General features: G+C 39.5%; 1 protein-coding gene and 1 long non-coding RNA gene across 5 annotated transcripts in view; one reads left to right on the top strand and one right to left on the bottom strand.

Annotated features, from left to right (window-relative positions):
- TPK1 (thiamin pyrophosphokinase 1) overlaps positions 1-27521 on the top strand; it is a 366723-nt gene that overhangs the window by 333245 nt on the left and 5957 nt on the right. The window lies entirely within an intron of this gene.
- Positions 6399-27521, bottom strand: part of LOC139032976 (uncharacterized) — an 89609-nt gene continuing 68486 nt past the window's right edge. The window contains exon 2 of the long non-coding RNA XR_011485598.1: positions 6399-7223. This is a non-coding gene — a long non-coding RNA (uncharacterized lncRNA). The remainder of the gene's footprint in view (positions 7224-27521) is intronic.

Here is a 27521-nt window from a genome sequence, read left to right on the forward strand (position 1 = left end):
ATCGTTTCCCACTCTAATTTTCTCCCTTGGCTCAGTTCCTGAAATTCGAAGGGAGTTCCTTTCCTTATAATTTGTGTTAACAACCCCTTGTTCCTCCTGCTGTCTGGATCTTTCCTATCCACTGTAAATTGATTCCAGTGGGAGGGAAGGCAAGATAGTAAATCAGGAAGTCGATGCTCTCATTTCCCCTTTTGTTTTATTCAACTCTAATTACACTTTATTTTCCTATAGTAGCAGATTTTCAAAGTTACGTCTTATGAATTTCAATATTTATACATGTAAACAATAGGGAAAAAAAGACTTAACTGCTCTCCCCCCTTCATTTCACACCTATAATCTAATATTTGCCATAATGAGATAAAGATAAATCCTTTTCTCAAAAAGATGACTGTGATTACCAAGTAACACCATTCATAAATTTGCCATTTTAGAAATGAGTAGGTGCATATCACAGAGAAAGGAAAAATGAGATTTTTTTTCCTATTCTTTTCTAAGACCAATGTGACCAGGTAAAGGCCTCTGGCGGCCTCCTGGTCCAAGAAAAATGCCCTCCTTGCCTTTAAAGCCCCAGCAGGCCATAGCTCCCAGCAGAAATAATTATTTAAGCATCACTATTCTGACCTCTCTGGGCACATTCACTTAATCAAAATGTATTAGTACACTCCATGTTATACCATGGCTTTGGGTGCTAGAAGAAGAATACTCAACATTTATTGAGCTCTTATTCATGTGCCAGGAAATGAGCAGAAATCTGGGTCTGTCGAGGTATTTTTTTCTGTCTACTCCTGTTGTTATTTCAGAGGGAAAAGGCAAGGATGGATCTTGGGATGGATCAGGTAATTTCAAGAACAATAACACCGCCTACTTCATCTGTTTGTTACAAGGACTGTGTAAGTTAATTCAGCTACAGCTAAAGCCAGTTCACAGCTCAGTAATGCTGAACTATTTTTAAAGTTAAGAAATCAAGGAAGACAAGTTTCTTCCACAGGTCAGCCACGCTGAGAAGTAGGCACTGAGAATACACATTGTTTTAAGGGGAGAAGTCATTGGTGATCTTCGTACAGTTTCAGTGAAGTAACAAGTAGAACCTCCATTGCATCTGGGTGTGAAATGAATGGAAATTGAAGAACAGATAAGGAATACCAGTGTCTGTTCGCTAATGTGCTTAAGAGAGACAGATGGAGAGCTGCAAGGGGCTTGGAGTCAGAGAGGGATTGACAGAGTTTCAGATGGTAGAGCCTTGAACACATCTTGGTGATCATAGTAAGAAGGGAAGAGATGGGAAGAATATGAAGAAATGAGAACGTGCTCAGTAATCAGTAGGTCAAAGTGTGAGCTGGTTGGAGACAGTGGGATCCAGAGCATCAGACAGAAGAGATGTTTCCTTCTCCATGGTAACTAGGGGAAGGGAGAAGTTAACTGACTGAATGAAACTATAGCTGTTGGGAGTGAATGCTGAGAAGATGCTGAGGCAGTTCTTCTTGGGCTTGTTTCCCTAAGAAGTTGAAATAGAATCATATCCTCAGAGTGGATAATACAAGGTATAGTGTAGAAGGTTTTGAGTATGTGGAAGTTTTTAAATAGTAGTTATCAATTAAAAATGATTGACCGAGAAAAGAAAGAAAGATTGCCTCAACAGAGGACCTTGCAGAAGTCGAGTGCTTTCTCTTTGTCTTAGTCTCACTGTGGAAATAAATGAATGCAATCCAAATGAGAACAAGAGTGACTACTTATTTATAGTCACTTGCAGAGTGGCCCAAAGGCAGGCTGAGGAGGCAGGCTTTATAGTGGGAAGTGGAAGACTTGAAGTCACCCTGATTAGAGTCTTGGCCTGGAGAAGCTGCAGGCCAAGCTAGCTAGAAGTGGGCTCTCCTATGTAATTGGTTAGAGGAGCATGTTTGATGTATAGCTGTTAACATAACCGACACCATCTTGGGCCCAGACAGTTCCTCCTGTCCTTCCACTGACCCTACCTAGGACTGTGTGATAAATCATGTCTCTGTTGTCACGGGCTTTGTAGTTAATAGATATTGTTTAACAATCACTAAGTCCAGGTGGCCTGTATGCTTTGCTGGTCTCCAGACAGTGACAAAAACCTTTGCTGATATATTGCCAGTGCCCACAGGACTGGTGACCCATTCATAAATCTTGACCTAGAAATGCGCTTCCTGTTTCCAAGCACATACCCCTAGACCATAACCATGAAATTGTCCCCATGGCCCCTTGGTGGTACAGAGTGCAGCTTCGAATGGTTCTGCACATTGTCTGCCCCATCTTAGCCTCTAAGTCACCCTACAGTAAACTGATCCATCAATTATATGGAGCGTCCTGCCTAATTTTTTTGGTCTCAAGTTACCTTCTCAGTGTAGTGAGCACTTCTCATTCCCCTCCATCCTCCAATATTTTAATTTCTTTGGCTGGTCTAAAAGTTGAAAACAGGGACAAAAATTGGGTAATTTGTCAGTTATTGATCAAGTCTTAGATACTTGGGTTCAGTTGTTATGAAATTATTGTTTGGCTTCCTGGATTCCTGGATTATTAATAGATACAGCAGTCTGACTTCCTGGGCTAGTTACTATAGCTACGAGGTTGGCTTCTTGGGCAAGTTTTTGCAGGTTGTATGTCAGAGATTCTATTTACATATGGTCTTTCCATTGTCTGTCTGTATACTCAGTCTCTCACCACTTTATCATTCTGAAACTTAAAAGGTCCTGCTGCTTAGAATCTGTCATTCCTTTGTGTGTGTGTTAGTTGCTCAGTCATATCCAACTCTTTGTGACCCCATGGACTGTAGCCCGCCAGGCTCCTCCATCCATGCAATATTCCAGGCAAGAGTACTGGAGTGGGTTGCCATTCCCTTCTCCAGGGGATCTTCCCAAACCAGGTATCGAACCTGGGTCTAGTGCATTGCAGGCGGATGCTTTACCATCTAAGATAGAACTCAAGAGACAGAAGAGACCCGGCAAATAGTAATGGTATAAGCATAAGGAAATCTATAGGCATACAGTTTAGGAACTAATGGAAATTCAAGCTGTACTGTAAAGGAAAAGATTTTTTTGTTTTTTCTTTTAACCACATCATTTCCTGCCTTGCATAAGGTAAACCTAGGCCATGTAAGTGGAAGAGCAGGCCTGATGTCTCAGGACATAGAGACTTAGGAGCTCACCTAGCGAGACTGAAACTGAGACCCCAGGGAGGATGAGGGCTGTCTCCGCTACCTGAGACTTGATTTCCAGTCCAGGGTTCTCATCTTCACTGATCTAAGACCTCCCCATCATCAGGCATGTTGCAAATTTCTCCTTCAAATCTAGAATCACAGAGTTCAAATAATGCAGGATATTAACCCAGACCCTCCATTAATGACTCCACAGAGCTGTATAAAACCATAATAAACCTATTGTGAAAACTTACTATTCATACTGACTATTCAGGCTTACAAGAGTTTAAGGGGAATTTAAACTTACAGATCTATAACCGTATTGCATGATAAATGTTATGATTAATGTTATATCAGAATATGCATACTTTCAGGATTACTGTTGAAGAAATTCCCTTGTTCCCTTAAGACATGTGAGGAGCAGTTTCTCTGATAGGAGAAACAAGCGTGTATTACCACTGATTGATTATATAGTAAACCTTTACCTTGCCTCTCTTCACATAATGAATCTCTCTTCTCCTTACTGCCTGATGGGAAAATTTAATGGGATGTTTCCTCCAGTAGTAAAACCACTGAGCCATGGAGAAAGTGCTTTTTACATCTAGTGAGGGAAACACCTTGATACCAGCTAGGAAGAGCCACAACTTCTACATAAACGTTGTGCTAAAATGAAAAGCTTAACGCAACACTTCGTTTATCAGAAGCACATTTCTCAAAGTTTTGTCCGTGGATCTGTGGTATTTTATGACATGAACTCAAAGGCTGGAAAGGGAAATAACGGGAACAGGATTCTGGCCATGTTCCCCTCTAGTGCTTCTGGACTCACCTTTCAGGTGGCCGAGAAGCAATGTTAAATAAGTTCTGGAACACCTGGAGTTGGCATGCTTCAGTCATCATAACCATGTAAAGAAATGCTGAGTTCTAGGAAAAGAAGTCAGTAAAAGATCCTCAGGATGCATCAGTACCAAAGGAGTGTGGGTTGGTCTGTGTCTTGGCTTTCTGGATGCATTACCTGATACCTAGACCCTGGGACCCGAGTGGATGTTTGTAGAACAGACACCAAATTCCCAGTCAACAGTCATTCTGGATCAGTACCGAAGTCATTCTCAGTCTTTATGTTGGTTGTTGTATTCAGAAACTCATTTATTCGTTCAATAAATATTCACTTATTCATTCAATAAATATTTATAATAAGTCCACCTTAGACCCAGTACTCTGCTAACTATGCAGTACAATGGAGAGCAAAACAAACCTCGTCTCTCCTGGGCTTCCATGATTCTGAGTAATGAGCGAACTTTAGAATTAATGTTTTTAAGATAAGTATTTTTGCATGATGTAAACAATTAGGGATTCCTGGTTTTCAGTGGAATTTGTCAAATTGGCAGACTAACTTCTACAAATTGAGAACAGCTCTACGCATAATTATAAAATAGCATCCGTCACCTCATTTTCATAAAGTTTTTTGTTCATGGCACCAAGGCTTTACATTTGCACATAACACTGCACCCTTAATTCCAGACAGGCGTCCTGCCAGCATGTGCTATAATGTCAGTCTCCTACTATGGAGCACAGCAAGTCCATTACCACAACGAATAATGGATTAGGGTAACCCTCTTTCAAGCATTCTTACTGAATGCCTGCTTATTCCAGTGTTTCTTACCGTTGTAAAGCTCATGACTCATTTTTGTAAACATGAAAAGATCACTCTTAATGTCTGATTTTCACAATAAATTTTACACTTAACACAAGTGCAATTCTAAGAATTTTTTTCAAATTCTACATATAGCTCCCCACTGTACCCCTAAGAATTTAGTCTTTTGCATCACTAAGCATATGAATGTCTATGTAGATGACAGTAACTGGCCTTTGTCATATATTTTTAAAATGTTTATACTCTATACTCAGCCATTAAAAAGAATTCATTTGAATCAGTTCTAATGAGATGGATGAAACTGGAGCCCATTATACAGAGCGAAGTAAGCCAGAAAGATAAAGACCATTACAATATACTAACACATATATATGGACTTTAGAAAGATAGTAACGATAACCCTATATGCAAAACAGAAAAAGAGACTCAGATGTATGGAACAGACTTGTGGACTCTGGGAGAAGGAGAGGGTGGGATGTTTCAGGAGAACAGCATTGAAGCATGTATATTATCTAGGGTGAAACGGATAACCAGCTCAGGTTGGGTACATGAGACAAGTGCTCGGGCCTGGTGCACTGGGAAGACCCAGAGGGATCGGGTGGAGAGGGAGGTGGGAGGGGGGACTGGGATGGGGAATACATGTAAATCCAGGGCTAATTCATATCAATGTATAACAAAAACTACTGTAATGATGTAAAGTAATTAGCCTCCAACTAATAAAAATTTAAAAAAAAAAAAAAAATGACAGGCGTACAAAGAGATATTTCAGGTATCCTAAAATGGCAATCAAATCAACACAACAGAAATTTACTATACTCTTTTTTAAAAAGGGCTTTAAGGGACAGTTTTTCCCCACTGTAATTATATTATCTCTTTAACTCCAAATGTCATGAATTAGCCGTACGGGAGAAACTCAGAAGACAGTGTAGTGTTTTGTATTTCCTGCAGTGATCTCCTGACTGTTGCTGAGACTGTGTAAATCTCTTTGGAGACTGGGTTTTTGCTAAATCAGAACAGAAAGTAGATCTTTTTATCTTAGTACTTTAGAAACCAGTAACATATATCACATACCAGGAGCATGGCTTTTGCAATTTTTCACAAGTGTCATGTTTGAAGGTGGAACTACATGCAGTCAATTGCACTGTTAAAAATTTAATGTCTCTGCCTGCAGAATGTACCAGTATATTAATTTAGTGGTGCATTACAACTCTGCATTTGAGGGTCATGAGCTTATATCACCAACTCTGGTAGGTATCTTCTAATAAGGTTCAATATGATTAATATATGAGCCTTTTATTTTAGAGTAAAGATAGCCTTTTTACTTAGATTTTACATATTTTTCCATGTTGTATAAAATCATTTACATGCGGATTCTTTACCAACTGAGCTGTCAGGGAGGCCCCATAAGCTATCTTAAATAGTCCTAAATAAACACATCACCATTCTTGCATTGCACATTATAAGAGCCATACTAGACTAATTACTGCTTAAAAAAGCATTTTGCATTTGTGCAAAACTTTAAAAAATCTGTCCCTTTTTTATTTAAAATATTAGAGCAGCATAAAAAGATCTACCAAAATAGCAGCCGTAGAAAACAAAGTAGCATTTATTTAGAACATTGAAGCACATTTAAATCCTGAATCAAGAAGAGATCGATCACTCTTTTGGGAAAAATGCCCAGGAGGGTGCCAGGAAGAAGTCCACCAGGGCATCCATCAGAGACAGATGTGTGTCCAGATGCCTGACTTCATACCTGGATCTAGAGGATGCTCATCCCTGGTCCCAGCTGAAAGTCTACACATCTTTTATAGGATGTTTCGAAGGAAAGACAGTCTGCCAAGATGGCTTCTTCATTCCTTGACAGGGAAACAGGGACTGGGTTAGGTTGTCTGTATCTCTGGGCTTATTTGGAAGAATAAGACTTCTGTGGAATGAGGGCCAAAAGAGACAGAGTTTATCAGTTCAGATTAATGCCTTCAGCAACTCAGAACCAGTCCACAGTCCTGCAATGCATTCTGTAGGAAATGCCCCTTTGATTCAAAGAAAGGAAACTGCCATGTCTATCAGGAAATAGAACGTGGGACATTCTAGCACTAATGGAATGTGACTGTGACACAGGAGGCTTGCTGGCCACTGCTCAGAAGTGAAGCCACCCTAAAGCCAGCATCAGAGACAAACCTTATTCCAGATCCATCAGGCAGCCACCATGCCCAAGGAGAAGCCACTCTGTAGTCACTCCTTGGAAAAGCTCAACTAAGTGCAGAAAACAGAGGCCTCACGAGGATCATGTCCATCATCTCTGCAGCTGGGGATCTGCCCGTAGTCGGAGGGCATCACAGGCATCCTAGTGAGCGTTCGTGAGTGAGGACCACAGGAGCTCAGATCAGACATGTTTTTCAAGATGATTGAGATGTTCTAGGGAGAATATGGGGAGAGATAGTTACTGCCCCAGATTGCTTCTCGGAAAAACAAATGTCTGATCAAAAGCAGAAAATTGAGAAGTCACAGTTGCAACCATCAAGAGGGTGGTTTGGGATGCTCCATCTACTATTGATGGGACCAAAGTGAGCTAAGATGAGCTTAGATCTGCTCATCAGCAAGGCACAACCAGGACCAGAATCAGAGGGGCCTACTGGTGAGGCCTCTTACCAGCTAGATGCCAGATGGCATCAGAGGAACTAGGCATGTATCTTTCTGTCAGCCTAGATGCTAGCAGGGAATATATGGGATTGTTTGTTTATTTCTTAATTACTAATACAGAAAAGATATTCTCAAGCTGCTTCTATATGTATATACTTATGGTTTAACAGTTTTTAAAAATAATTCAGTTTTTTAGCAATGATTGTTTTTACTAAATAGATTGTTGTAAATTTGGCTGTATCATGCCAAATAAATATCACTTCTTAACCTGCAGCTTTGATATAACTTTAGCTTATAAGAATTATATAACTCAGGTTTTGAGGAATGATTTTTTTAATATAACCAAAAATCATCATTCTCCATCCCTTTTTTACAGAAAAATGTTACAGTCATCTGATTTGGGTATACCTGATGTCAGATATTTTGAAACATTAATTTTCATTCTGATAGCTGAAAATACAGCCACTCTTTACAAATTAATTTTTTCCATTTTCTCTAATGATAGAGATCACTTTTTTTAGAATTACAGATAAAAGCCCTGGCATTTAAGCCTTCTTCTATACCATGAAATAACTTTCCCATATTAAAAGTGAATGTAGATTAGCTGCCTTTCAACTTAATTTTTACCTAATGCATTTCCTATAGATACAGCACAGCTTAGCGACTAAGCAACAACAGAGCCAAATGGACAAAGCCCTGAGCCTAGGGTCCTACCTGGTCAAAGTGCGAGCAGCTAGCTAGCTTCGTTTTTATCTGTGTTAAACCACTGAACTAGATCATAGACATGGGCCCTTCCAGATGAGAAATGCTGTGATAAAAGAAGTCAGCCCAAGTCATACACCTGATGGGGAGAAAAAGACATTTGAACATTTAACATGCCAAATTCCACTGATACAGTAAATGCCAACTAGAAAGTCTTAAATTTGAGCCTGGGATAATATAATATGCAACCTTTCTATGCAAATAGTTAATGCAAAGCAAGTTCATCAAGAAAGGAGAGAAGTTCATGCTGCCAGCAGGAAGGGATCCATGGTATGAATATTGACAAGTGGATTGATTATTACAACTAGAGCTGGAGGGAATATATTACTTGTGCATTAAAGTAGCTTGCTTTTAAGAATGGCTAATATTTTCAGACTCATTAGAATATTCATATAGTAAGATGCCAGCTCTTTCTAATGTGAAATATTATATCATTGTGTATCAGTGAGAGGAAATTAAAAATGGAAATAGGTCATGATGAAATTTATTAGAAAAGCTGTATACATTTGTACACTTATGGACAAAGAAGACACTGTTACATTACCCTCACCATAACAAATCGTTTCTGTTAGTAATAAAACATTTGATGTAAGTGTGGTTTTTCCTAAAAGACAGTGGGCAGACTCTCACTAACTGATATTCTGTTCTAAAAATAGCCACATAATCTAATGAACTCTGCTTTGATCATAAACACCTATCTACTGTTTCTGTCAATATTTTTCTACAAGGCAGTGAAAAGCCACTGTGACCATTGGGATTTCGTTTTCAAGTCTCACAAGAGGTTCAAGCTGAGAGGTATCGGGAAGATCACCTCTCACTAGAGTTGATGGGGAGTGTACTGATGCCCTGGTAGGAAGAGCACAGCAGGCAGTGGGAGGCGGTCCCAGGGAAGCGCAGTTGACGTGGAATCTAGAGGGCGGGGCCTGAGAGGATGCCGGGAGCCAGGCAGCAAGGGAGATGCTTTCCTGTGGGAAGCAGACATTTCATCAGCAGCGGGGCCCCAGGGGAGCAGTCGGTCTAGCAGAGTTATCCAGATTGAGCCAGAGTCTCAGAGAGATTGACGTGGTTCATCAGAGCTTCAACACCGTTTGCACACTCAAGGACTCAGAGCCCTCAGATTCATTTAACTAAGTGTTGCCAGCCACAGAGGGAGAACCCACTTCTGACGGCAGCCGCCCTTCACTACTCAGATTTATCAGTGTATACATGCAGAGATTTTTCTCATTCTTAGGTGGTGAAAATAATAGCAAGTTTTCTTTTCACATGTTGGTGTGTGTATTGGGGGTGGGAGATAGGGATATGTGTAAATATGTACACTGTTACAGGTATTCAAAAAAACAAAACCCTCATTGTAACCTAATAGGGTACCTTGTGTTCAGAATTTGTAAACCTTTCTCCAAAGTGGTCCTGTTTTTCCCTTTAGGGAGAGGTTCCTTCTACACATGGGTTATTTTGAAAATACGTACCATTTTGTTTTGGGTTGTTTTCAAGTAACAAGAAAACTTAAATATACATGATGATGTGTGTGCTCAGTAGCTCAGTGGTTTCCGACTCTCTGCGACCCCATGGGCTGCAACCCGCCAGGCTCCCCTACCAGGCCTTCGTCTCCTTTTGGGGTCACCTGGCTTTATTTGCATGGATACCCCTGACCTTGTCCTCTCCAGTGTCACAAGCCAAAACGTGTCTTTGTCTTTATGATTTCCACACTTTCACCAGTTTATCTACACCCAAGGTGACAGCTTTAATCTACCTCCTACCATTACATACTGTCCCCAGTTGAAATCTATACGGTTATCAATAAGGTTAATAGGTCCCTTCACCAATTAGAACAACACATATCCTAGTTCTTACCAATGTCATTATGCATGAAGTATGGATACACTGGGCTTCCCAGGTGGCGCAGTGGTGAAGAATCCGCCTGCCATCGCAGGAGACTTAAGAGATTCAGATTTGATCCCTGGGTGGGGAAGATTCCCCTGAAGTAGGAAATGACAACCCACTCCAGTATTCTTGCCTGAAAAATTCCATGGACAGAAGAGCCTGGCAGCTACAGTCCATGGGGCTGCAAAGAGTCAGATGCAGCCGAGCACAGAGCACGTAAGTAGGCTGGTTTATAGACTGGTTTAATCGAATCTTATCCAAGTGAGTTATGTCCTTCAGAGCAGTTTTTGGGGGCTGCCCCTGTCTTTTTCCAGCCCCACACATGTCATTCTTCTCATCTCGTCCCTCACAGCATCCTGTAACAGTCCTCCCAGTGTGTTTATGCCTTTTCCTGAGCATAATGTTTATATGTTTTTTATTTGTCAGTCTACTAAGGGTTATCTGATTTGACTGATAAATTCTAAAACAGCATAGATTGTGTGGATGTCACCTGCAGGTTTGAGATTGATGTTAAGTAATTATCCTTTGCTACCTCACATATTCTTTTCTTTCTTCACTTTTCTATGCCATTTCCATCTGTTTGATGGACTTAGAATAATCTCTGTTGACATTTGAAGGATAGAAGCAAATGCCACTTTAAAGGTGCTTCCATGCAGATGAAATGATGATAATCCAACAAATTTTCAATACTTTATGGAGAAGTCAAAGCCCTTCATGGACATTAACCCTTTCATCTTCACAACAGCTGTGGTAGAGGTAACCAAGGACAGGTATTACTGGCATTTTGCACATAGATGCTGAGGTCACCTGAGAAACTTTTAGAAAAAGCCCTAGAATATTACAGTGGGAAGTTCAACCCTGTTTTCTTGGTTGGTACTTGAGGCCATGAGCACAGAATGACTTGTCCAGTGTTCTACAGCCGGTCAGCAACAAATTGGGATGACCTTTGCTGTATATAGCCAACGTTCTCCCCCCTTGTGTGAATGTTTTGGGGCACGCCAGCATCCACAGGTGGCAGGGCAGGGCCCCAGAAGGTGAAGGAAAACAGAGCAAAGTAAATCAGCTAAGAGCAGCCTTCGGACAGATAATGTCCCCCTCTTTGCATGCACATTTAAATCTGATGTGGACTCTTCACACTGAAAAATTTTGGGCCAGTTCTACCAGATCATTCATTTTGCCACCAATAATGAATGTAAACAGGTCACATTTTATGGATTTGGAGGGCCCTTTTATTTCATAAACCCAGAAAGTATTATTTTTTTTCCCTAAAAATAGCTTTATTTGGCTCTTTAACTGCAATCTGGGGCCTTTGAGAAGAATTTAGTGCATTTAATGACCTAACACATTTTCTTTTTAACAAAGAAAAATGATAACTTTTGTTTATTTTGAAGAAGCCTGAGCATTTGAAAGTCCTAATTCTGAGAGGCATTTTTCTAACTGGCCTAATCAGCCTTGATTCCCCCAAGCAGCAGCATTTCCTTGATCTGTTTTTCGGACAGCCGGCTGTGGAGACAGGACACAGGAAATGTGGGAGATGGGAGAAAAATTGAACATCAGGAGCCTTCTAATGAAGGCTCTAATCCAAGGGCAAGGAGAATGTGTGACTTCTGAGAGATGAAGATAAATGCAGCCACTTTCAAAGAGAATTATAATAGCCCTTCCTTAGTCATTTGAGTTCAAGGAAGGATTAGTTGTCAGGATAGAGAGGTGACCAGTGCTCACCTTGGGAGGAGTCTTACAGATGAGGATTTTGAGAGATAACATCCTGAAAGAAAGGATTTATTATCAGAGCCCTGCATAACAATGAGTAGTAAGTCTCCTCTTATCACTGCCCAGGCGCTGAAAAGTTCTGGGACTAATTCAGGTTAATTTTCAGGTTCCCCTGCATCAATAAGTAAAGGTTGTCCTTGCTGAGCTTCAGTAGGTTCTGACAAAGGAAGGACTCCTTCCCACGTAGCAGGCTGAGCACTCTGCATCTCTCTTGCATGCATGTGTGCTAATTTGCTTCAGTCGTGTCCGACTCTGTGACCACATGGGCTGTAGCCCCCCAGGCTCCTCTGTCCATGGGGATTCTCCAGGCAAGAATACTGGAGTGGGTTGCCATGCCCTCCTCCTTCCCAACCCAGGGTTCGAACCTGCCTTTCTTATGGCTCTTCCAAGAAGCTGTGATGCAGGTATCAAAGGCCAGCTGACTTCTTCCTCAATGTGGCATTCATTGTCTTCCATTCAGATTTATTTTAAAGCCCTTCAAATCAGTGAGCATCTGTCTCTTGCTTTGATTCTTATAATGGCATCACTTCAGCTTTGGTGGAATCAAAGGAACAAGATGAAAACACTTTTCCTCCACAAGTTCTTAGCCTGTTTCCCAGATTTTTGTCCAAATTTTAATATTGGAATTTTAATTTTGAAACATTTCAAACCTGAAGAAAAAATTTAATAAAGCAAAATCTATACTTGTTTTACCCGTATTTACCAGCTGTTAACATTCTCCTGTATTTCCATTTCTGTGTGTGTGTGTGTACTTTCTTTCTGAACCAATTCAGATTATGCTGAATACATGATATTTGATCCTTGAAATTCTTCAGCTTGTATCTCCTCAGATCAAGGATATTTTTTCCTATGAAACAACAGTGCTATTATTATCTATTCCAAAAAAATACAGCATTGATAGAATAGTGTTATGCAGTCTATACTCATAGACTATAATGTACTCTATAATACACTCTTAATTTTCCCTATAATGTACTCTTTGTTACTTAGGGGAAAAAAAATGCATTGTGTCTAACTGTCATGTCAGTTTAGTCTCTCTTAAAAGTCCAGAAAAATCTCTTTTCCATCTTTCTTGACATGACCGGCTAGCTTGTCAAATGCTTCACAGTCTGCATTACTCTGACACTTTCCCCGTGTTTATGTTCAGCTGAAGCCTCTTTGGCAAAAATTATTACAATAAGTGATGTTTTCACCCCAGCATTGTATCGGTAGGCACATGTCAGTTTGTCATTTTACTGGTGATGCTGAGCTTGATTGCTTGGTTAAGATGATGTTCACAGGATCTGTCTGCCACCTTTTCTTTTTTTTTTCAATTAAAGGTACTACATGTAGTATTACTTGGAGACTGTAAATATCTTGCTCCCCAACATTTTACTCAGTGGTTTTAGCATCCAGTGGCAGTCCTCACTTGAACTAGTTATTACATTGGAAGGTGCAAAATGATGCTTTGCTAATATTCTGCTCCTGTTGCTAACTCCTTTAGTAGTTGACAGTCTTCAGTAAAGAAGAGGTTTTCCTCTCTCCACATGATTTTGGAGATTCCTTTTATTACTGAGTATATTATTTGTGTTACTCTCAGTATTCTTCTCTATCTCAGCATTGTAGGAGTGTATCTCTATCTCTTTGCTCCACACTCTGTCTAGCATTTTCTGATTGTAGATATTCTGATGATCATTCTGACTTGTATGAGGTGATACCTCATTGTAATTTTGATTTGCATTTCACTAATAATTAGTCATGTGGAGTATCTTTTCATGTGCTTTGTAGCTGGCTGTTTGTCTTTGGAGAAATGTCTATTCAGATCCTACCCATTTTTGATTGGGTGGTTTTTTTTTAATATTGAGCTGTTTGGAGATTAATCCTTTGTTAGTCACTTTGTTTGCAAATGTTTTCTGCCTTTCTGTGGGTTGTTTTTGTTTTGTTTATGGTTTCCTTTGCTGTGCCAGGGTTTTTAGGTTTAATTAGGCCCTGTTTGTGGAATTTTTTTTTTAAATTTTTATTAGGAGGTGGGTCTAGAGATACTACTGTGATTTATGTCAGAGAGTGTCCTGCCTATGTTCTCTTCTAAGAATTTATTAGTATCTAGTCTTACATTTAGGTTTATTAAGGGGAAAGTAAGTAGCACGCGGGCTGCTGGCAAGCAGGTTATAGGGGAGGAACTAGACGATGAAGGGCCCTAACTGTCAGGCCATTATGTGTAGGGTCGGGGGCAAGAAGATTAAAGGCAACTGGAGTCCCTCAATATTCTTTCATCTGAGAGAGCTGTGATCAGACAAGGCATTTAGAGGAGTGGGAAGGAGAGGTGATGATTTGGAGTAAGTGGTACAATTAGAGGACTATCTGCCACATGTCCAGGAAGGAGTCACAATATTCCTTACGGGATGTGGTTTATGTTCTACTAGGGCATCCCAGGTAGCACTAGTGGTAAAGAATCCTCTGGTCAGTACAGGAGATGCAGGTTTGATCCCTGGGTCTGTAAGATCCACTGGAGTTCAAAATGGCAACCCATTCTAGTGTTCTTGCCTGGAAAATTCCATGGGTAGAGGAGCCTGGTGGGCTACAGTCCATGGGGCTGCAAAGAGTTGGACACAACCGAGCGACTACACACATTGTTAGGTTTGCATTTTCAGTTTGTTTTTCATTTCTGCTACATATTTTTAAACCTTCATCCCAAAGGGCAGAAGACTCACTTTCTCACTGCTGAGCATATGTTAAGTATCTGAGTGTTTCTTGATTCCTTCCTATAATAAGAGGAAATCATTTCAAATGGATTTGATATGCTTACTTTGAATGTAAAAGACCCTTTATGCAGGTGAAATGAAAATCAGTATCCATATAATTAATCCAAAAGATAATGTTCCTCTGGAAAAACAGAGCATTTAATCTTAAGTTTGGTTTCTGTTTAAATAACCTAGAGCTGTACTGTCTAATCAATATGGTAACCTTTGGCTCTTGAACACTTCAAATGTGACTTGTCCAAATTAAGATATGCTGTAAGTGTAAATATAATACATACCAGATTTCAGAGACTGAATATGATAAAGTAAAAAATCTTAATGATTTTTTATGTTGGTGACATATTAAAATGATAATTTTTTTGTATATTGAATTAAATGCATGTAAAATGGCCAACTTTCACCACTTTTATCAACATAGTATTGGAAGTCCTAGCCAGAACAATTAGGCAAGAAAAAGAAATAAAAGGCATCTAAATTGAAAAAGAAAAAGTGAAATTGTTACTGTTTGCAAATTACATGACATTACCTAGAGAAAACCCTAACAACTTCATCAAAAACCTGTTAGAACCAATAAGTGAATTCAGTGAAGTTGTAGGATACAAAAAAATCAATACAAACATTTGTTGTGCTTCAATATACTAATAATGAATTATCAGAAAGAGGAACTAAAAAAATTTCATTTACAGTTTCATTGAAAAGAATACCTAGATATTAAATGCCTAAATAAATTTAACCCAGGAGGTGAAGGATCTCCTGATCCTTACACTGAAAACTGTAAGACATAGTTAGAAGAAATTGAATAAGACTAAAATAAATGGAAGGGGAAGACAGAGGAGGAGATGGTTGGATGGCATCACCAACTCAATGGACATGAGTTTGAGCCAGCTCCGGGAGATGGTGAAGGACAGGGAAGCCTGGTGTGCTGCCGTCCATGGGGTCGCAAAGGTCAGACAGGACTAAGCGACTGAATAGCAGCAACAAAATAAATGGAAAGACATTCCATTAGCAGAATTATTATTGTTAAAATGTCGATACTACTCAGAATAATCTACAGATTCATTGCAGTCCCTATCAAAATTCCAGGGGCATTTTTCACAGCCATAGAACAAACAATCATATAATTTCGTATAATTTCTATGGAACCACAAAAGACCTCCAATTGCCAGAGCAATTTTAACATAGCCAGGGGCATCATGCTTCCTGATCTATGTAACAACGCTATAATAATCAAACAGTATGATATTGGCATAAAAGAAGACACACAAATCAGTGGACCCAAACAGCCCCAGAAATAAACCCATGCATATATGATCAACTAATTTTTGACAATAAATTCAAGAATACAATGGAGAAAGAAATGCTATAGGGAAAAGTAGATGGCCACATGCAAAAGAATGAAACTGGACCTTTATCTTACACCATACATAAAAATGAACTGAGAATGGATTAAAGGTTTTAACATAAGACCTGAACCCATAAAACTCCCAAGAAGAAAATGTACAGAAAAAGCGCCTTGCCATTTACTTGGCAGTGATTTTTTTTTATTTGACCCCAAAAGCAAAGACATCAGAAGCAAAACATAACAAATAAATGGGACTACATTAAACTATAAAAAGCCTCTGTTCAGGAAAGGAAGCCATCTTCTGCAGAGGAAACCATTAACAAAATGAAAGCTCAACCTACTAAAAGGGAGAAAATATTTGCCAATCATAGATACAGTATTAATGTCTAAAATATATAAAGAACTCATACAACTCAATAGTAAAAATCCAAGCAATCCAATTAAAAAATGGGCAGGGGATCTGAAAAGCCTTTTTTCCATAGGAGACATACATACAGGTGGCCAACTGGTACATGAGAAGGTTCTCAACCTCACTAATCATCAGGGAAATGCAAATCAAAGCCACAGTTATATTCACCTCACACCTGTTGGACGTCTCTTCTTATCAAAAAAGATAGCAAGTGTTGCTGAGGCTGTAGAGAAAAGGGAACCCTTGTGCATTGTGGTGAAAATGTAAATTGGTGCAGCCACTATGGAAAGCAGTATTGAGGTTCCTCAAAAGACTGAGAATAGAACTTTTATCTAACCCAGCAGTCCCACTTCTGGATATTTAATCCAACGAAAAGGAAAACACCAACTTGAAAGGCTATCTTTGCCCTCATGTTTGCTGCAGCATTATTTGCAATAGTCAAGGCATGGAAACAACTTTAAGGACTTTGTGTCTGTCAATGGAAAAATGGAGAAAGAAAATATGAGATTTTATACACAGAGGAATATTATTCAGCCATAAAAAGAAGGAAATCTTGCCATTTGTAGCAACATGGATGGACCTTGAGGGCATTATGCTAAGTGAAATATGTCAGACAGAGAAAGAAATACAGGGTGATCTGATTTATATGTGGAATCTAAAATATTCAATAAAAAACAGTCTCATAGATACAAAGAACATACTAGTGATTGTCAGAAGTGGGGGGGTTGGGGGGAAAGGATGGGAGAAATGCATGAAAGTGATCACAAGGTACAGCCATAAAATAAATCATGGGGATGTGATAATATAGCATAGTGACTACAGTTAATAATGCATAGTGAGTTGAATATTTGAAACTTGCTAAGAGAGTAAAAGTTTCATGTACTCTGCACATCAAAACTAGAAGCAGTCTGACTTTCTGCCTTCAAGAAAATGAAAAAGCAATATGTCAATTTAATTTTTGAAAATTTTCAAGAACCACCTTTTATAACAGCATAATATAAATGTTGTTTTAATAATAATACTCCTACTCAGAGTTCCTATTTTAAAATGTAAATTAGCAATTTTAAATAGAAAGTCTGTCTCACCTATGTACATAGAGATATTTTTAAAATCTGTAGTTCAAAAAATTAAAAGTGTAAAGACAAATCACAGAGAATTGGTTTTAGAGGCAGATGGTTTGCTTTTCTGCTAACACAACCTGAGTGACATTTTCTTAATGTACAGCCATTACTCTAAATAGGCTGAGCATCTTCAGAGAATAATTGATGGCTATAGAACATACAGTGGTTCCATTATGTCTGAAATAGTTAATGATGTCCAGTAAGTCTAATTAACTCCTAGCTAGAACTTAACCTAATATTCCAGAATGGTAGGGAACCTAGAGATTCATCATAATGGGTTCATTAAACATGTGTCTGTATGGAAGAGACAATATTCCTTTAAGTCTTGAAAGTGGTATTATCGGTCTCACTAAGTCATCCACTTACCCTGCTCCGTCAGGCTGCTGACAGTTCTGCAGTTCAGGGAAACAGACTGGCATCACTTCTTTTTTTAAAAGCTCTTCAAAGTATTGGTTTAATCTCCCTTAGTAACATGTGTCTAACAACTTTTATGATCATTATAGCCTGTGGATTTAACCTCTTGAGCTTCATTCTCCTCATCTGTAAATTGCAGATAAAAACCTGCTGTACCTTGAACACAGAAAGTGCTCCAATAACGTCTTGAATGAAGGAGAATTACTCCATCCGAAATACCACTTCTTTGCCAAGCATCTCCCAGACAAAGCTTGTTCACGTCCTTCTCTTTTACTCCCTCAGTTTTATTGGATTTTAGATATGTTTGCATTACCTTTTTAATAATTTCTTAAACTTACAGATTTTGGAGAAGCCAGGCTTCTGGGGGATGGGAGTCTGTGGCCTCCCATTAGAATATACAACCCATTTTGGCTCCAACCTCATTAGCTCCTGCCTCACGCTTCCATCCCATCTCCTGAATCAGACTATATATACATCTTTACCTTTTACTAAAATGTAAAGTCCTTGAAGGCATACACATTCACGTCTGTATCCTTAGTGCCAGCACAGGGTCTATAACCTTCGTAATTACAAGTCAAACACATAAGTTTATACGTGTATGCAGACAACTGAAACTATTTTAAGTGCCACACATAACCTAGCCTGGCAGAGTTTATCTCATTCTGGCTATCAGCTGGCTATAAAGTAGTAGCTGAATTGAGGCATTTGCTAAATGTTCAAATCATGACATCTCTTTGTTTTTCCCCCATTTTAAGAGACTGTTAAGGTAGGAGAGGAAATTCTGATCTTATTGGCAGAATAACAGGAGAAAGCAAAAGGGATGAAAATTTCTTGAATATTTATTATGCGTTAGAATTTTGACTGTAATCTGTACAGCTTCTCTATGAGGTAGACATGATTATCCACACTTTGCATATGAGGAAACTGAAGTTGAAAAGTTAAATAACCAAGTTCATAGAACTAGAGAGGGGGAGTGCCAAGGTTTAATCCTAAGTCTGACCTACTAACATTATGAAGGGGCTCATATGTTTTGACAGCGAGATGCCTCCTTGGTGGCATCTAAGCAGAACAGTCACACAGATGCAGAGGGATCAAGTGCTTCCCGCTTTTGCTTTCCTATGCTTGAGTGCATCAGAGACCTCCAAAGGACTCCTTTACACACTCTCACCCACTTCAGAGGGGCTTCCCCAAGTGGCTCAGCGGTAAAGAATCTGCCTTCAATGCAAGAGATGCGGGTTTGATCCCTGGGGCAACCCACTCCAGTATTCTGGCCTGGAGAATCCAATGGACAGAGGAACCTGACGGGCTACAGTCCATAGGGTTGCAAAGAGTTGGACATGATTAAAGTGACTAGCACGCACACACACCCCCACTTAAGAAGAACACAGCCTCACTCTTACTTACAGAAGTAAGGTGGGCTGGAAGCCAGGGCAAATGGCCCTCCTTCCCTCCAGCTGACAGAAAAAGAGCTGAATATTTGAATTCTGCCAATTTGCCAACCTTGGCTTTGCGGTCTTTAGTCTTTCCAGCTTTGGAGAAAAGCTGTGGGACATCACTGAGAGCAATAGAATATTAAGTTTCTAGTTCTCATCCTCTGCTCTGGGAAAGAAAAGTTTGAGATAATGGATGAAAATTTTAATGTTTCCCATATTTTTAAGTTATATTTCTCTAAAACATGAAAGTCTTAAAAGTCAGACTATGAAAACCTCAAAGTCAGACTATGCCTCTGTTTTCCATAATATAATTCACATTAAATTTCATTGGAAGAGGAATTTAACCAGTCCTCACAAGCCAATATTCTTATTATCATTAGACTACGGTTTTTCCTTAAGACAATTGATGGTGATGTATTTGAAGCAAATAGATAAGACACAACTTTTATATTCAAACAAAGCAAGCAATTTTAGGTTATGTTTATCACACATTACATTGTTGCTTATGGTTTCAAATATAGTTATCACTTTTATTTTTTGTCTACAGTTAAAAACAGGCTGACTGGTTGTCTTAGAACAACTATGTTTAGGCTCTCTATACTCTGTACAAACAAAAATGGAAAAAATTTAGAATTTGAATGTTTTAAATGTTGAATTGAAATTAAATGTTCAGCCAGCCAGTCTTCTGGGGTAGAAATGAAAGAGTAATCTGTGAAGGAGTGACATCGTGAAGATGGAAACATAGGTCATTCCCCACTTCGATCGCGTTCACAGGAAGACCTAAAAACTGTCCACAGACAGGACACTGTTGTGACAATCCTAGAATGCGAGGGTCAGGCTGAAGCATCCTCTTGCACATGGGAAACTGTGGAGCCCATCCTGCAGCCCCACTTACAGTGGTACTTGAGCAGAGAACAGAACCCGTGGGTCTCACCATCTGCACTGCAAAACCAGCAACTGTGTCTGGCCAGAGAATCTGGTGCACAATTTAGGTCCTTAAACAGTGGGCTGTGCTGACTCTGGGGTCCATTCGGCTGTCCAGGTCAAGCAGGCAAGCTAATTCATAACCACAGCTGCTGACAAGTACAGTACCCAGGCAACCACAGAACCCCCTCCAAAAGCCTCACTTGGCCAGAGAACCAAGCCAGCAGTCCTGTCCAGCCATCGTATACACCCTACCACTTCAGAGCTCAGGCAGTGGCTTTGCCCACAAAGACCACCCTGATGGCAAGCCCCACCTGCCCAAGGGGGTCTACCAGGTCACATCTCCACAATCCCAAGCTGAGCTGACTGGAAGGACTGTCTCTGCCAAATGTAACCTGTTAAGTCTAGAAGAGACTGTTTACTCACATGTGCAGATACCAATGTAAGAAACCAGGAATCAGGAAAAATCAGGTAAACATAATAGTACCAGTGGAATCTATTATAGTAAAATGCCAAAAAAGGACCCTAAAGAAATGGAAATCCATGAAATTCAAAGAATTCAGAATGATGCTCTTAAGTTTAGTGAACCTATAATAAGACATAACTTAATGAAATCAGGGGGGAAAAACTGCATGAACAAAATGAGATCAACAAAAAATAGGAACCATCAAAAATAAACCATAAGAAGTCCTCGATCTAAAGAATATAATGACTGAACTCGAAAAATTCAGTAGAGAGCTTTAAAATCAGAATTGACCATGCAGTAGAGAGAAGCAATGACAGGGCATTTGAAGTTATCCCATCAGAGGAAAAGAAAGCCTATGTGACTGACAGGACACCATCAGAAGAAACAACACCTGTATCACGTGTACCCCAGGAGGATACAGGGGCAGAAAATACATAAAAGCATTGTGTGCTGTGCTCAGCTGCTCAGTCAGGTCCGGCTGTTTGCAAACCCATGGGCTGCAGCCCACCAGGCTCCTCTGTCCATGGGGGTTCTCCAGGCCAGAATACTGAAGTGAGTTACCATGCCCTCCTCCAGGGGATCTCCCCAACCCAGGGATCAAACCCAGGTCTCCCACATTGCAGGCAGATTGTTTACCATCTGAGCCACCGAGGAAGCCCATAGAAAGCAATACGTGCTGAAAAATAAGGAAAGAAATGGACATTTAGATTCATGAGGCCCAAAGGACACCAAATATCAACAGAGTGACCCAAATAGTTGTAAAAGTCAATGACAAAAAAGACTTTTCATAGCAGCATGAGAAAGCAATACATTACATTTAAGGGAATTCCCATAACAGGCAGATTTCTCAGAAGAAATTTTTCAGGCCAGGAGAGAATGGGATAATATATTCAAAATATTGGAAGAAAAAAATCTGTCAACAATTCTATACCTGGCAAAGCTGTCCTTCAGAAATGAAGGCATAATTGCCTGAACAAACAAAAGCTGAATGAGTTTATCACCACTAGGCCTGCCTTACAAGAAATGCTAAAGGGAGTTCTTCACACAGAAATAAAATAATGCTTATTTACATCATAAAATCAGATAAACACAGGTATATAACTTCCCAGTATTGGTAAGTAATCAGTCAGATTATTTAATATGGTAATAGTGGCATAATTCTCTTGCAGCTTTTTTAAGGTTTTTAAAAAGTATTAAGCCATAACTTCTATAGTTGTTACTGTATACACAATATAAAAAATATGTACATTGTAACAGAGGAAGAAGTAAATTGTAATTGCAGAAATGCTATTGAAGTTAAGTTGTCATCAGCTTAAAACAGGATATCATAATTGTAAAATGGTTTATATAAGGCTCATGGTAACCACAGAGGAAAAACTTGTTATACCAAAGATCATGAAAAAGTGAAAGTACATTAGTACAGTAAGTCATCATCACAAAAAAAAGCAGCAGGAAAAGCAGCAAGGAACATCGGAGCTACAAAACAGCAAAATAACAAAATGGCAGTGGTAAGTCCTCCAGCAATAGTTACTTTAACCATAAGGGATGAAATTCTTCAATCAAAGACAAAGAATTGGCTGACTGACTTAAAAAGCAAAATAAAAAAATATACTGCCTGCAAAAAGGTTCACTTTAAAGAGACAAACTGAGACTGAAAGGATGGAAAAAGGTATTTCAAGCAAATGATAACCAAGAAAAGAAAGGTAGCATTGCTGCCCCCAAATTTGGCTTTTTCTACCCACCAAAGCCGAATAGACAATGCGGAGCCAGGTGCCTTTAATTCTCAACAGGCGGAGAGGGGAACACAGTAGGTTTTTCCCTCAAGAAATGTGCTTCCCGCTCCATGAGGAATCTAGGGGCTTATATAAGATGAAGGCTTGCCGTCAGGAGTCAGTGATGAGGAACAAAGGTGTTTGGATCTTGTCTTCTTCCTCTTGCATTGTTTCAAAAGCAGTCATGGACCGGTGTCAGTAACCCAGTAACAGAGTCTGGCGATTCTGTGGCTCTGCGGCCTTCTTTCTGATGGGTAACTACAAGACAAGAGACTGCTGTAAAGATGAGCACCAGTTACAGGATATATTTGGCATAGAGTCAAAGAATAATAGGTGTGAAATGTATAGCTCATACAGAGTTAGGGGACAGAAAAGCAAACTTAGTTATAGACATTCAGAGTTAGGAGCAGTTAAAGTAAGAACAAAAAACTACGAATGTTCAGGCCTTGCTCACTGTTCTGTTTATCTTCTTTGTTCTCAAGAAAGGGAAAGAATAAAACTTAATTCCTCATTTTTCCTTTCCACTGCAACAGTAGCCATACTCCTATCAGGAAAAGTAGACACTAAGATAATTCCCTTTGAGCTATTTCAAATCCTAAAAGATGATGTTGTGCAAGTGCTGCACTCAATATGCCTGCAAATTTGGACAATTCAGCAGGGGCCACAGGACTGTAAAAGGTCAGTTTTCATTCCAGTCCCAAAGAAAGGCAATACCAAAGAATGTTCAAACAACCGCACAATTGCACTCATCTCACACACTAGCAAAGTAATGCTCAAAATTCTCCAAGCCAGGCTTCAACAGTACATGAACCGTGAACTTCCAGATGTTCAAGCTGGATTTAGAAAAAGCAGAGGAACCAGAGAGCAATTGCCAACATCCATTGGATCATGGAAAAAGCAAGAGAATGCCAGAAAAACTTCTGCTTTATTGACTACGCCAAAGGCTTTCACTGTGTGGGATCACAACAAACTGTGGAAAATTCTTCAAGAGATGGGATACCAGACCACCTGACCTGCCTCTTGAGAAATCTGTAAGCAGGTCAAGAAACTACCGTTAGAACTAGACATGCAACAACCAACTGGTTCCAAATCAGGAAAGGAGTACGTCAAGGCTGTATATTGTCACCTGATTATTTAACTCATAGGCAGAGTTCAGAGTATTTCATATGCAGAATACATCATGCAAAATGCCAGACTGGATGAAGCATAAGCTGGAATCAAGATTGCCAGGAGGAATATCAATAACCTTAGATAGGCAGATGACACCACCCTTATGGCAGAAAATGAAGAAGAACTAAAGAGTTTCTTGATGAAAGTGAAAGAGTGAAAGAGTTGGCTTAAAGCTCAACATTCAGAAAATTAAGATCATGGCATCTGGTCCCATCACTTCATGGCCAATAGATGGGGAAATAATGGTAACAGTGAGAATTTATTTTGGGGGGCTCCAAAATCACTGCAGATGGTGACTGCAGCCATGAAATTAAAAGATGCTTGCTCCTTGGAAGAAAAGCTATGTCCAGCCTAGACAGCATTTTGAAAAGCAGAAACATTACTTTGCCAGCAAAAGTCTGTCTAGTCAAAGCTATGGTTTTTCAGTAGTCATGTGTGGATGTGACAGTTGCACTATAAACAAAGCTAAGCGCTGAAGAATTGATGCTTTTGAACTGTGGTGCTGGAGAAAATTCTTGAAAGTCCTTTGGACTTCAAGAAGATCAAACCAGTCAATCCTAAAGGAAATCAACCCTGAACATTCATTGGAAGGACTGATGCTGAAGCTCCAATACTTTGACCACCTGATGCAAAGTACTGACTCACTGGAAAAGACCCTGATGCTGGGAAGGAGTGAAGGCAGGAGGAGAAGGATGAGACAGTTGGATGGCATCACCAACTCAATGGACATGAGTTTGAGTAAGCGCCAGGAGTTGGTGATGGACAGGGAAGTCTGGCATGCTGCAGCCCATGGGGTCACAAAGAATCAGACACAATTGAGCAACTGAACTGAAGCTAAAAATGATAAAAAGAATGTCACTATATAATGATAAAGGGGTCAGTCCATCAAGAAGATACACCAATTGTAAATATTTAGGCACCCACCCAATATAAGAGCTCATAACTATATAAAACAAACATTAACAGAACTTCAAGGAGGAATAAACAACAACAAGAAGTTGGGGACTTTGATACCCCATGCTCAGTAATGGGGACTTCCTGGTGGCTCAGCTGGTGAAGAATCCACCTGTAATGTGGGAGACCTGGGTTTGATCCCTGGGTTGGGAAAATTCCCTGGAGAAGGGAAAAGCTACCCACTCCAGTATTCTGGCCTGGAGAATTCCATGGACTGTATAGTCCATGGGGTCACAAAGACAAATCATCTAGACAGAAAATCAGGAAGGAAAATGATGGATTTGAACACTTGACTAAGTTGTAACAGACATACACAGAATATTGTGTCTAATAACAGCAGGATACACATTCTTCTCAAGTGCACTCAGAACATTTTCTAGCATGATCATATGTTAGGCCACAAAACAAGTTTTAGCAAATTCACAAAGACTGAAATCTTACCAAATATCTTCTCTGACCACAATGGTATGAAACTGGAAATCATAACAGAAGGAAAACTAGAGAACTTGTGAATACATGGAAGTTAAATACTTAACAGTGTCCTGAAAAACCAACAGATCAAAGATGAAATTAAATGAGAAAAAGTATCTTGAGACAAATGAAAATAGAACCAAACATACAGACCTATGAGGTACAGCAAAAGTAGGTATCAGAGGAAAGTTTATATCTATAAATGTATACCTCAAGAAAATAGCTCTCAAATAACCTTTTACACCTCAAGAATATGAAGAACAAACTTAGCCTAAAGTTAGGCAGAAAAGGAAACAGAGTTTAAAACATTAAAAAATGAAAGAGACCAGAAAACCAATAGGGAAAAAATTAATAAAACTAAGGTCTGGCTCTTTGAAAAAATAAATATTTGTTTATTGAGACAAACCAAGGGGAAGAGGGAGATTTCCTGATAATATAGAAATACAGAGGTTCATAAAGAAGCTTCAGTGACCAACCATACACCAACAACAAAAACAGTAGATAAAATACTAGATACACAGAACCTCTCATGACTCAGTTAGGAAGAAATAGAAAATCTGAACAAGCCAATTACTAGGAGAATATTGAATCAGTAATCAAAAATCTCCTGAAAAAGAAAAGTCCAGGACCAGATATCTTCTCACTGATAAATTTTACCAAACATTTGAAGAATAATTAACACCAATCCTCAAAATATCCAAAAATATAGAAGAAGAGAGAACATTTTCAAACTCATGTCACAAGGCTAGCATTTCCCTGGCACCAAACCAGATAAGGACACCTCAAAAAAACAAAACTACAGACCAATATCCCTGATAAACATAGGTGCAAAATTTTTCAACAAAACAACAAACCCAATTCAGCAGCACATTAAAAGGATCATACACCATGGCCACGCAGGATTCATTCCCGGATGCAAGAATAGTTCAACGTACGCATACCAATAAATTCTATATGTCACACTGCTGCTGCTGCTAAATCGCTTCAGTCGTGTCCAACTCTGTGCGACCCCATAGACGGCAGCCCACCAGGCTCCCCTGTCCCTGGGATTCTCCAGGCAGGAACACTGGAGTGGGTTGCCATTGCCTTCTCCAATGCATGAAAGTGAAAAGTGAAAGTGAAGTCCCTCAGTTGTGTCCGACTCTTAGCGACCCCATGGACTACAGCCTACCAGGCTTCTCTGTCCATGGGATTTTCCAGGCAAAAGTACTGGAGTGCAGTGCCATTGCCTTCTCTGATATGTCACACTAACAGAATGAAAGATAAAAGTCATGATTATCTCAATAGATGCAGGAAAAGTTTCAACATAATTTAACATCTATTCATGATAAAAAGTCTGAACAAACTAGCTAGAGGAAAGAGATGCACCTCAGTATATAAAGGAAGGCCATGTATATCAAGCCCCACCTAACACCATACTCAAATGTGAAAGACTGAGGACTTTTCCTCTAAGATCAGGAACAAGACAAGGATGCCCACTCATCACTTCTAGTCAACATAGCACTGGAAGTCCAAACCAGAGAAATCAGGCAAGAAAAAGAAAAGTCTTCCAAATTGGACAGGAAAACATAAATTTGTTTGTAAATGACATGATTTTATGTATAAAAAAGCCTAAACAATCAAAAAACTGTTAGATCAATGAATTTAGTAAAGTTGCAGTATATGAAATTCAAGATACATAAATCAAAAATATTTCTATATACTAACAATGAATTATCTGGAAAAAAAAACTCATTTACAATAGTATCAAGAACAGTAAAATACTTAGCAATAAATTTAACAAAGGCAATGAAAGATCTCTACACTGAAAACTATAATACATTGATGAAAGAAATTGAAGAGTAAAATAAATGAAAAGACACTCCATGCTCATGAGTTGAAAGAATATTGTTAAAATATCTGTACCACTCAAAGCCACCTATAGAGTCAATCCCCATCAAGATTCCAATGGCATTTTTACAGAAGAAGAAAAAAATCCTAAAATTCATATGAAACTACAAAAAACCCTGAATAGCCAAATCAATACTGAGAAAAAAACAATTTCCTGAATTCAAACTAGACTATATAAAGATAGAACAATAAAAGCATTGTGCTTAGTCACTCAGTGTTCAACTCTTTGCGACCCCATGGACAGCAGCCTGCCAGGCTCCTCTGTTCATGAGGATTCTCCAGGTGAGAACACTGGAGTGGGTTGCCATGCCCTCCTCCGGGGGATCTTCCCAACCCAGGGATCGAAACAGATCTCCTGCATCGCAGACTGATTCTTTACCATCTGAGCCACCAGGGAAGCAATAAAAGCATCACTCTACAGGTGTGAGAACAGACACATGAGCCACGGACACGCTCCTGGTGTGAGGACAGACACCTGAGCCACAGACACGCTCCTGGTGTGAGGACAGACACCTGAGCCACGGACACGCTCCTGGTGTGAGGACAGACACATGAA

This window comes from Odocoileus virginianus, chromosome 1, assembly GCF_023699985.2.
Source record: "Odocoileus virginianus isolate 20LAN1187 ecotype Illinois chromosome 1, Ovbor_1.2, whole genome shotgun sequence".
NCBI lineage: Eukaryota > Metazoa > Chordata > Mammalia > Artiodactyla > Cervidae > Odocoileus > Odocoileus virginianus.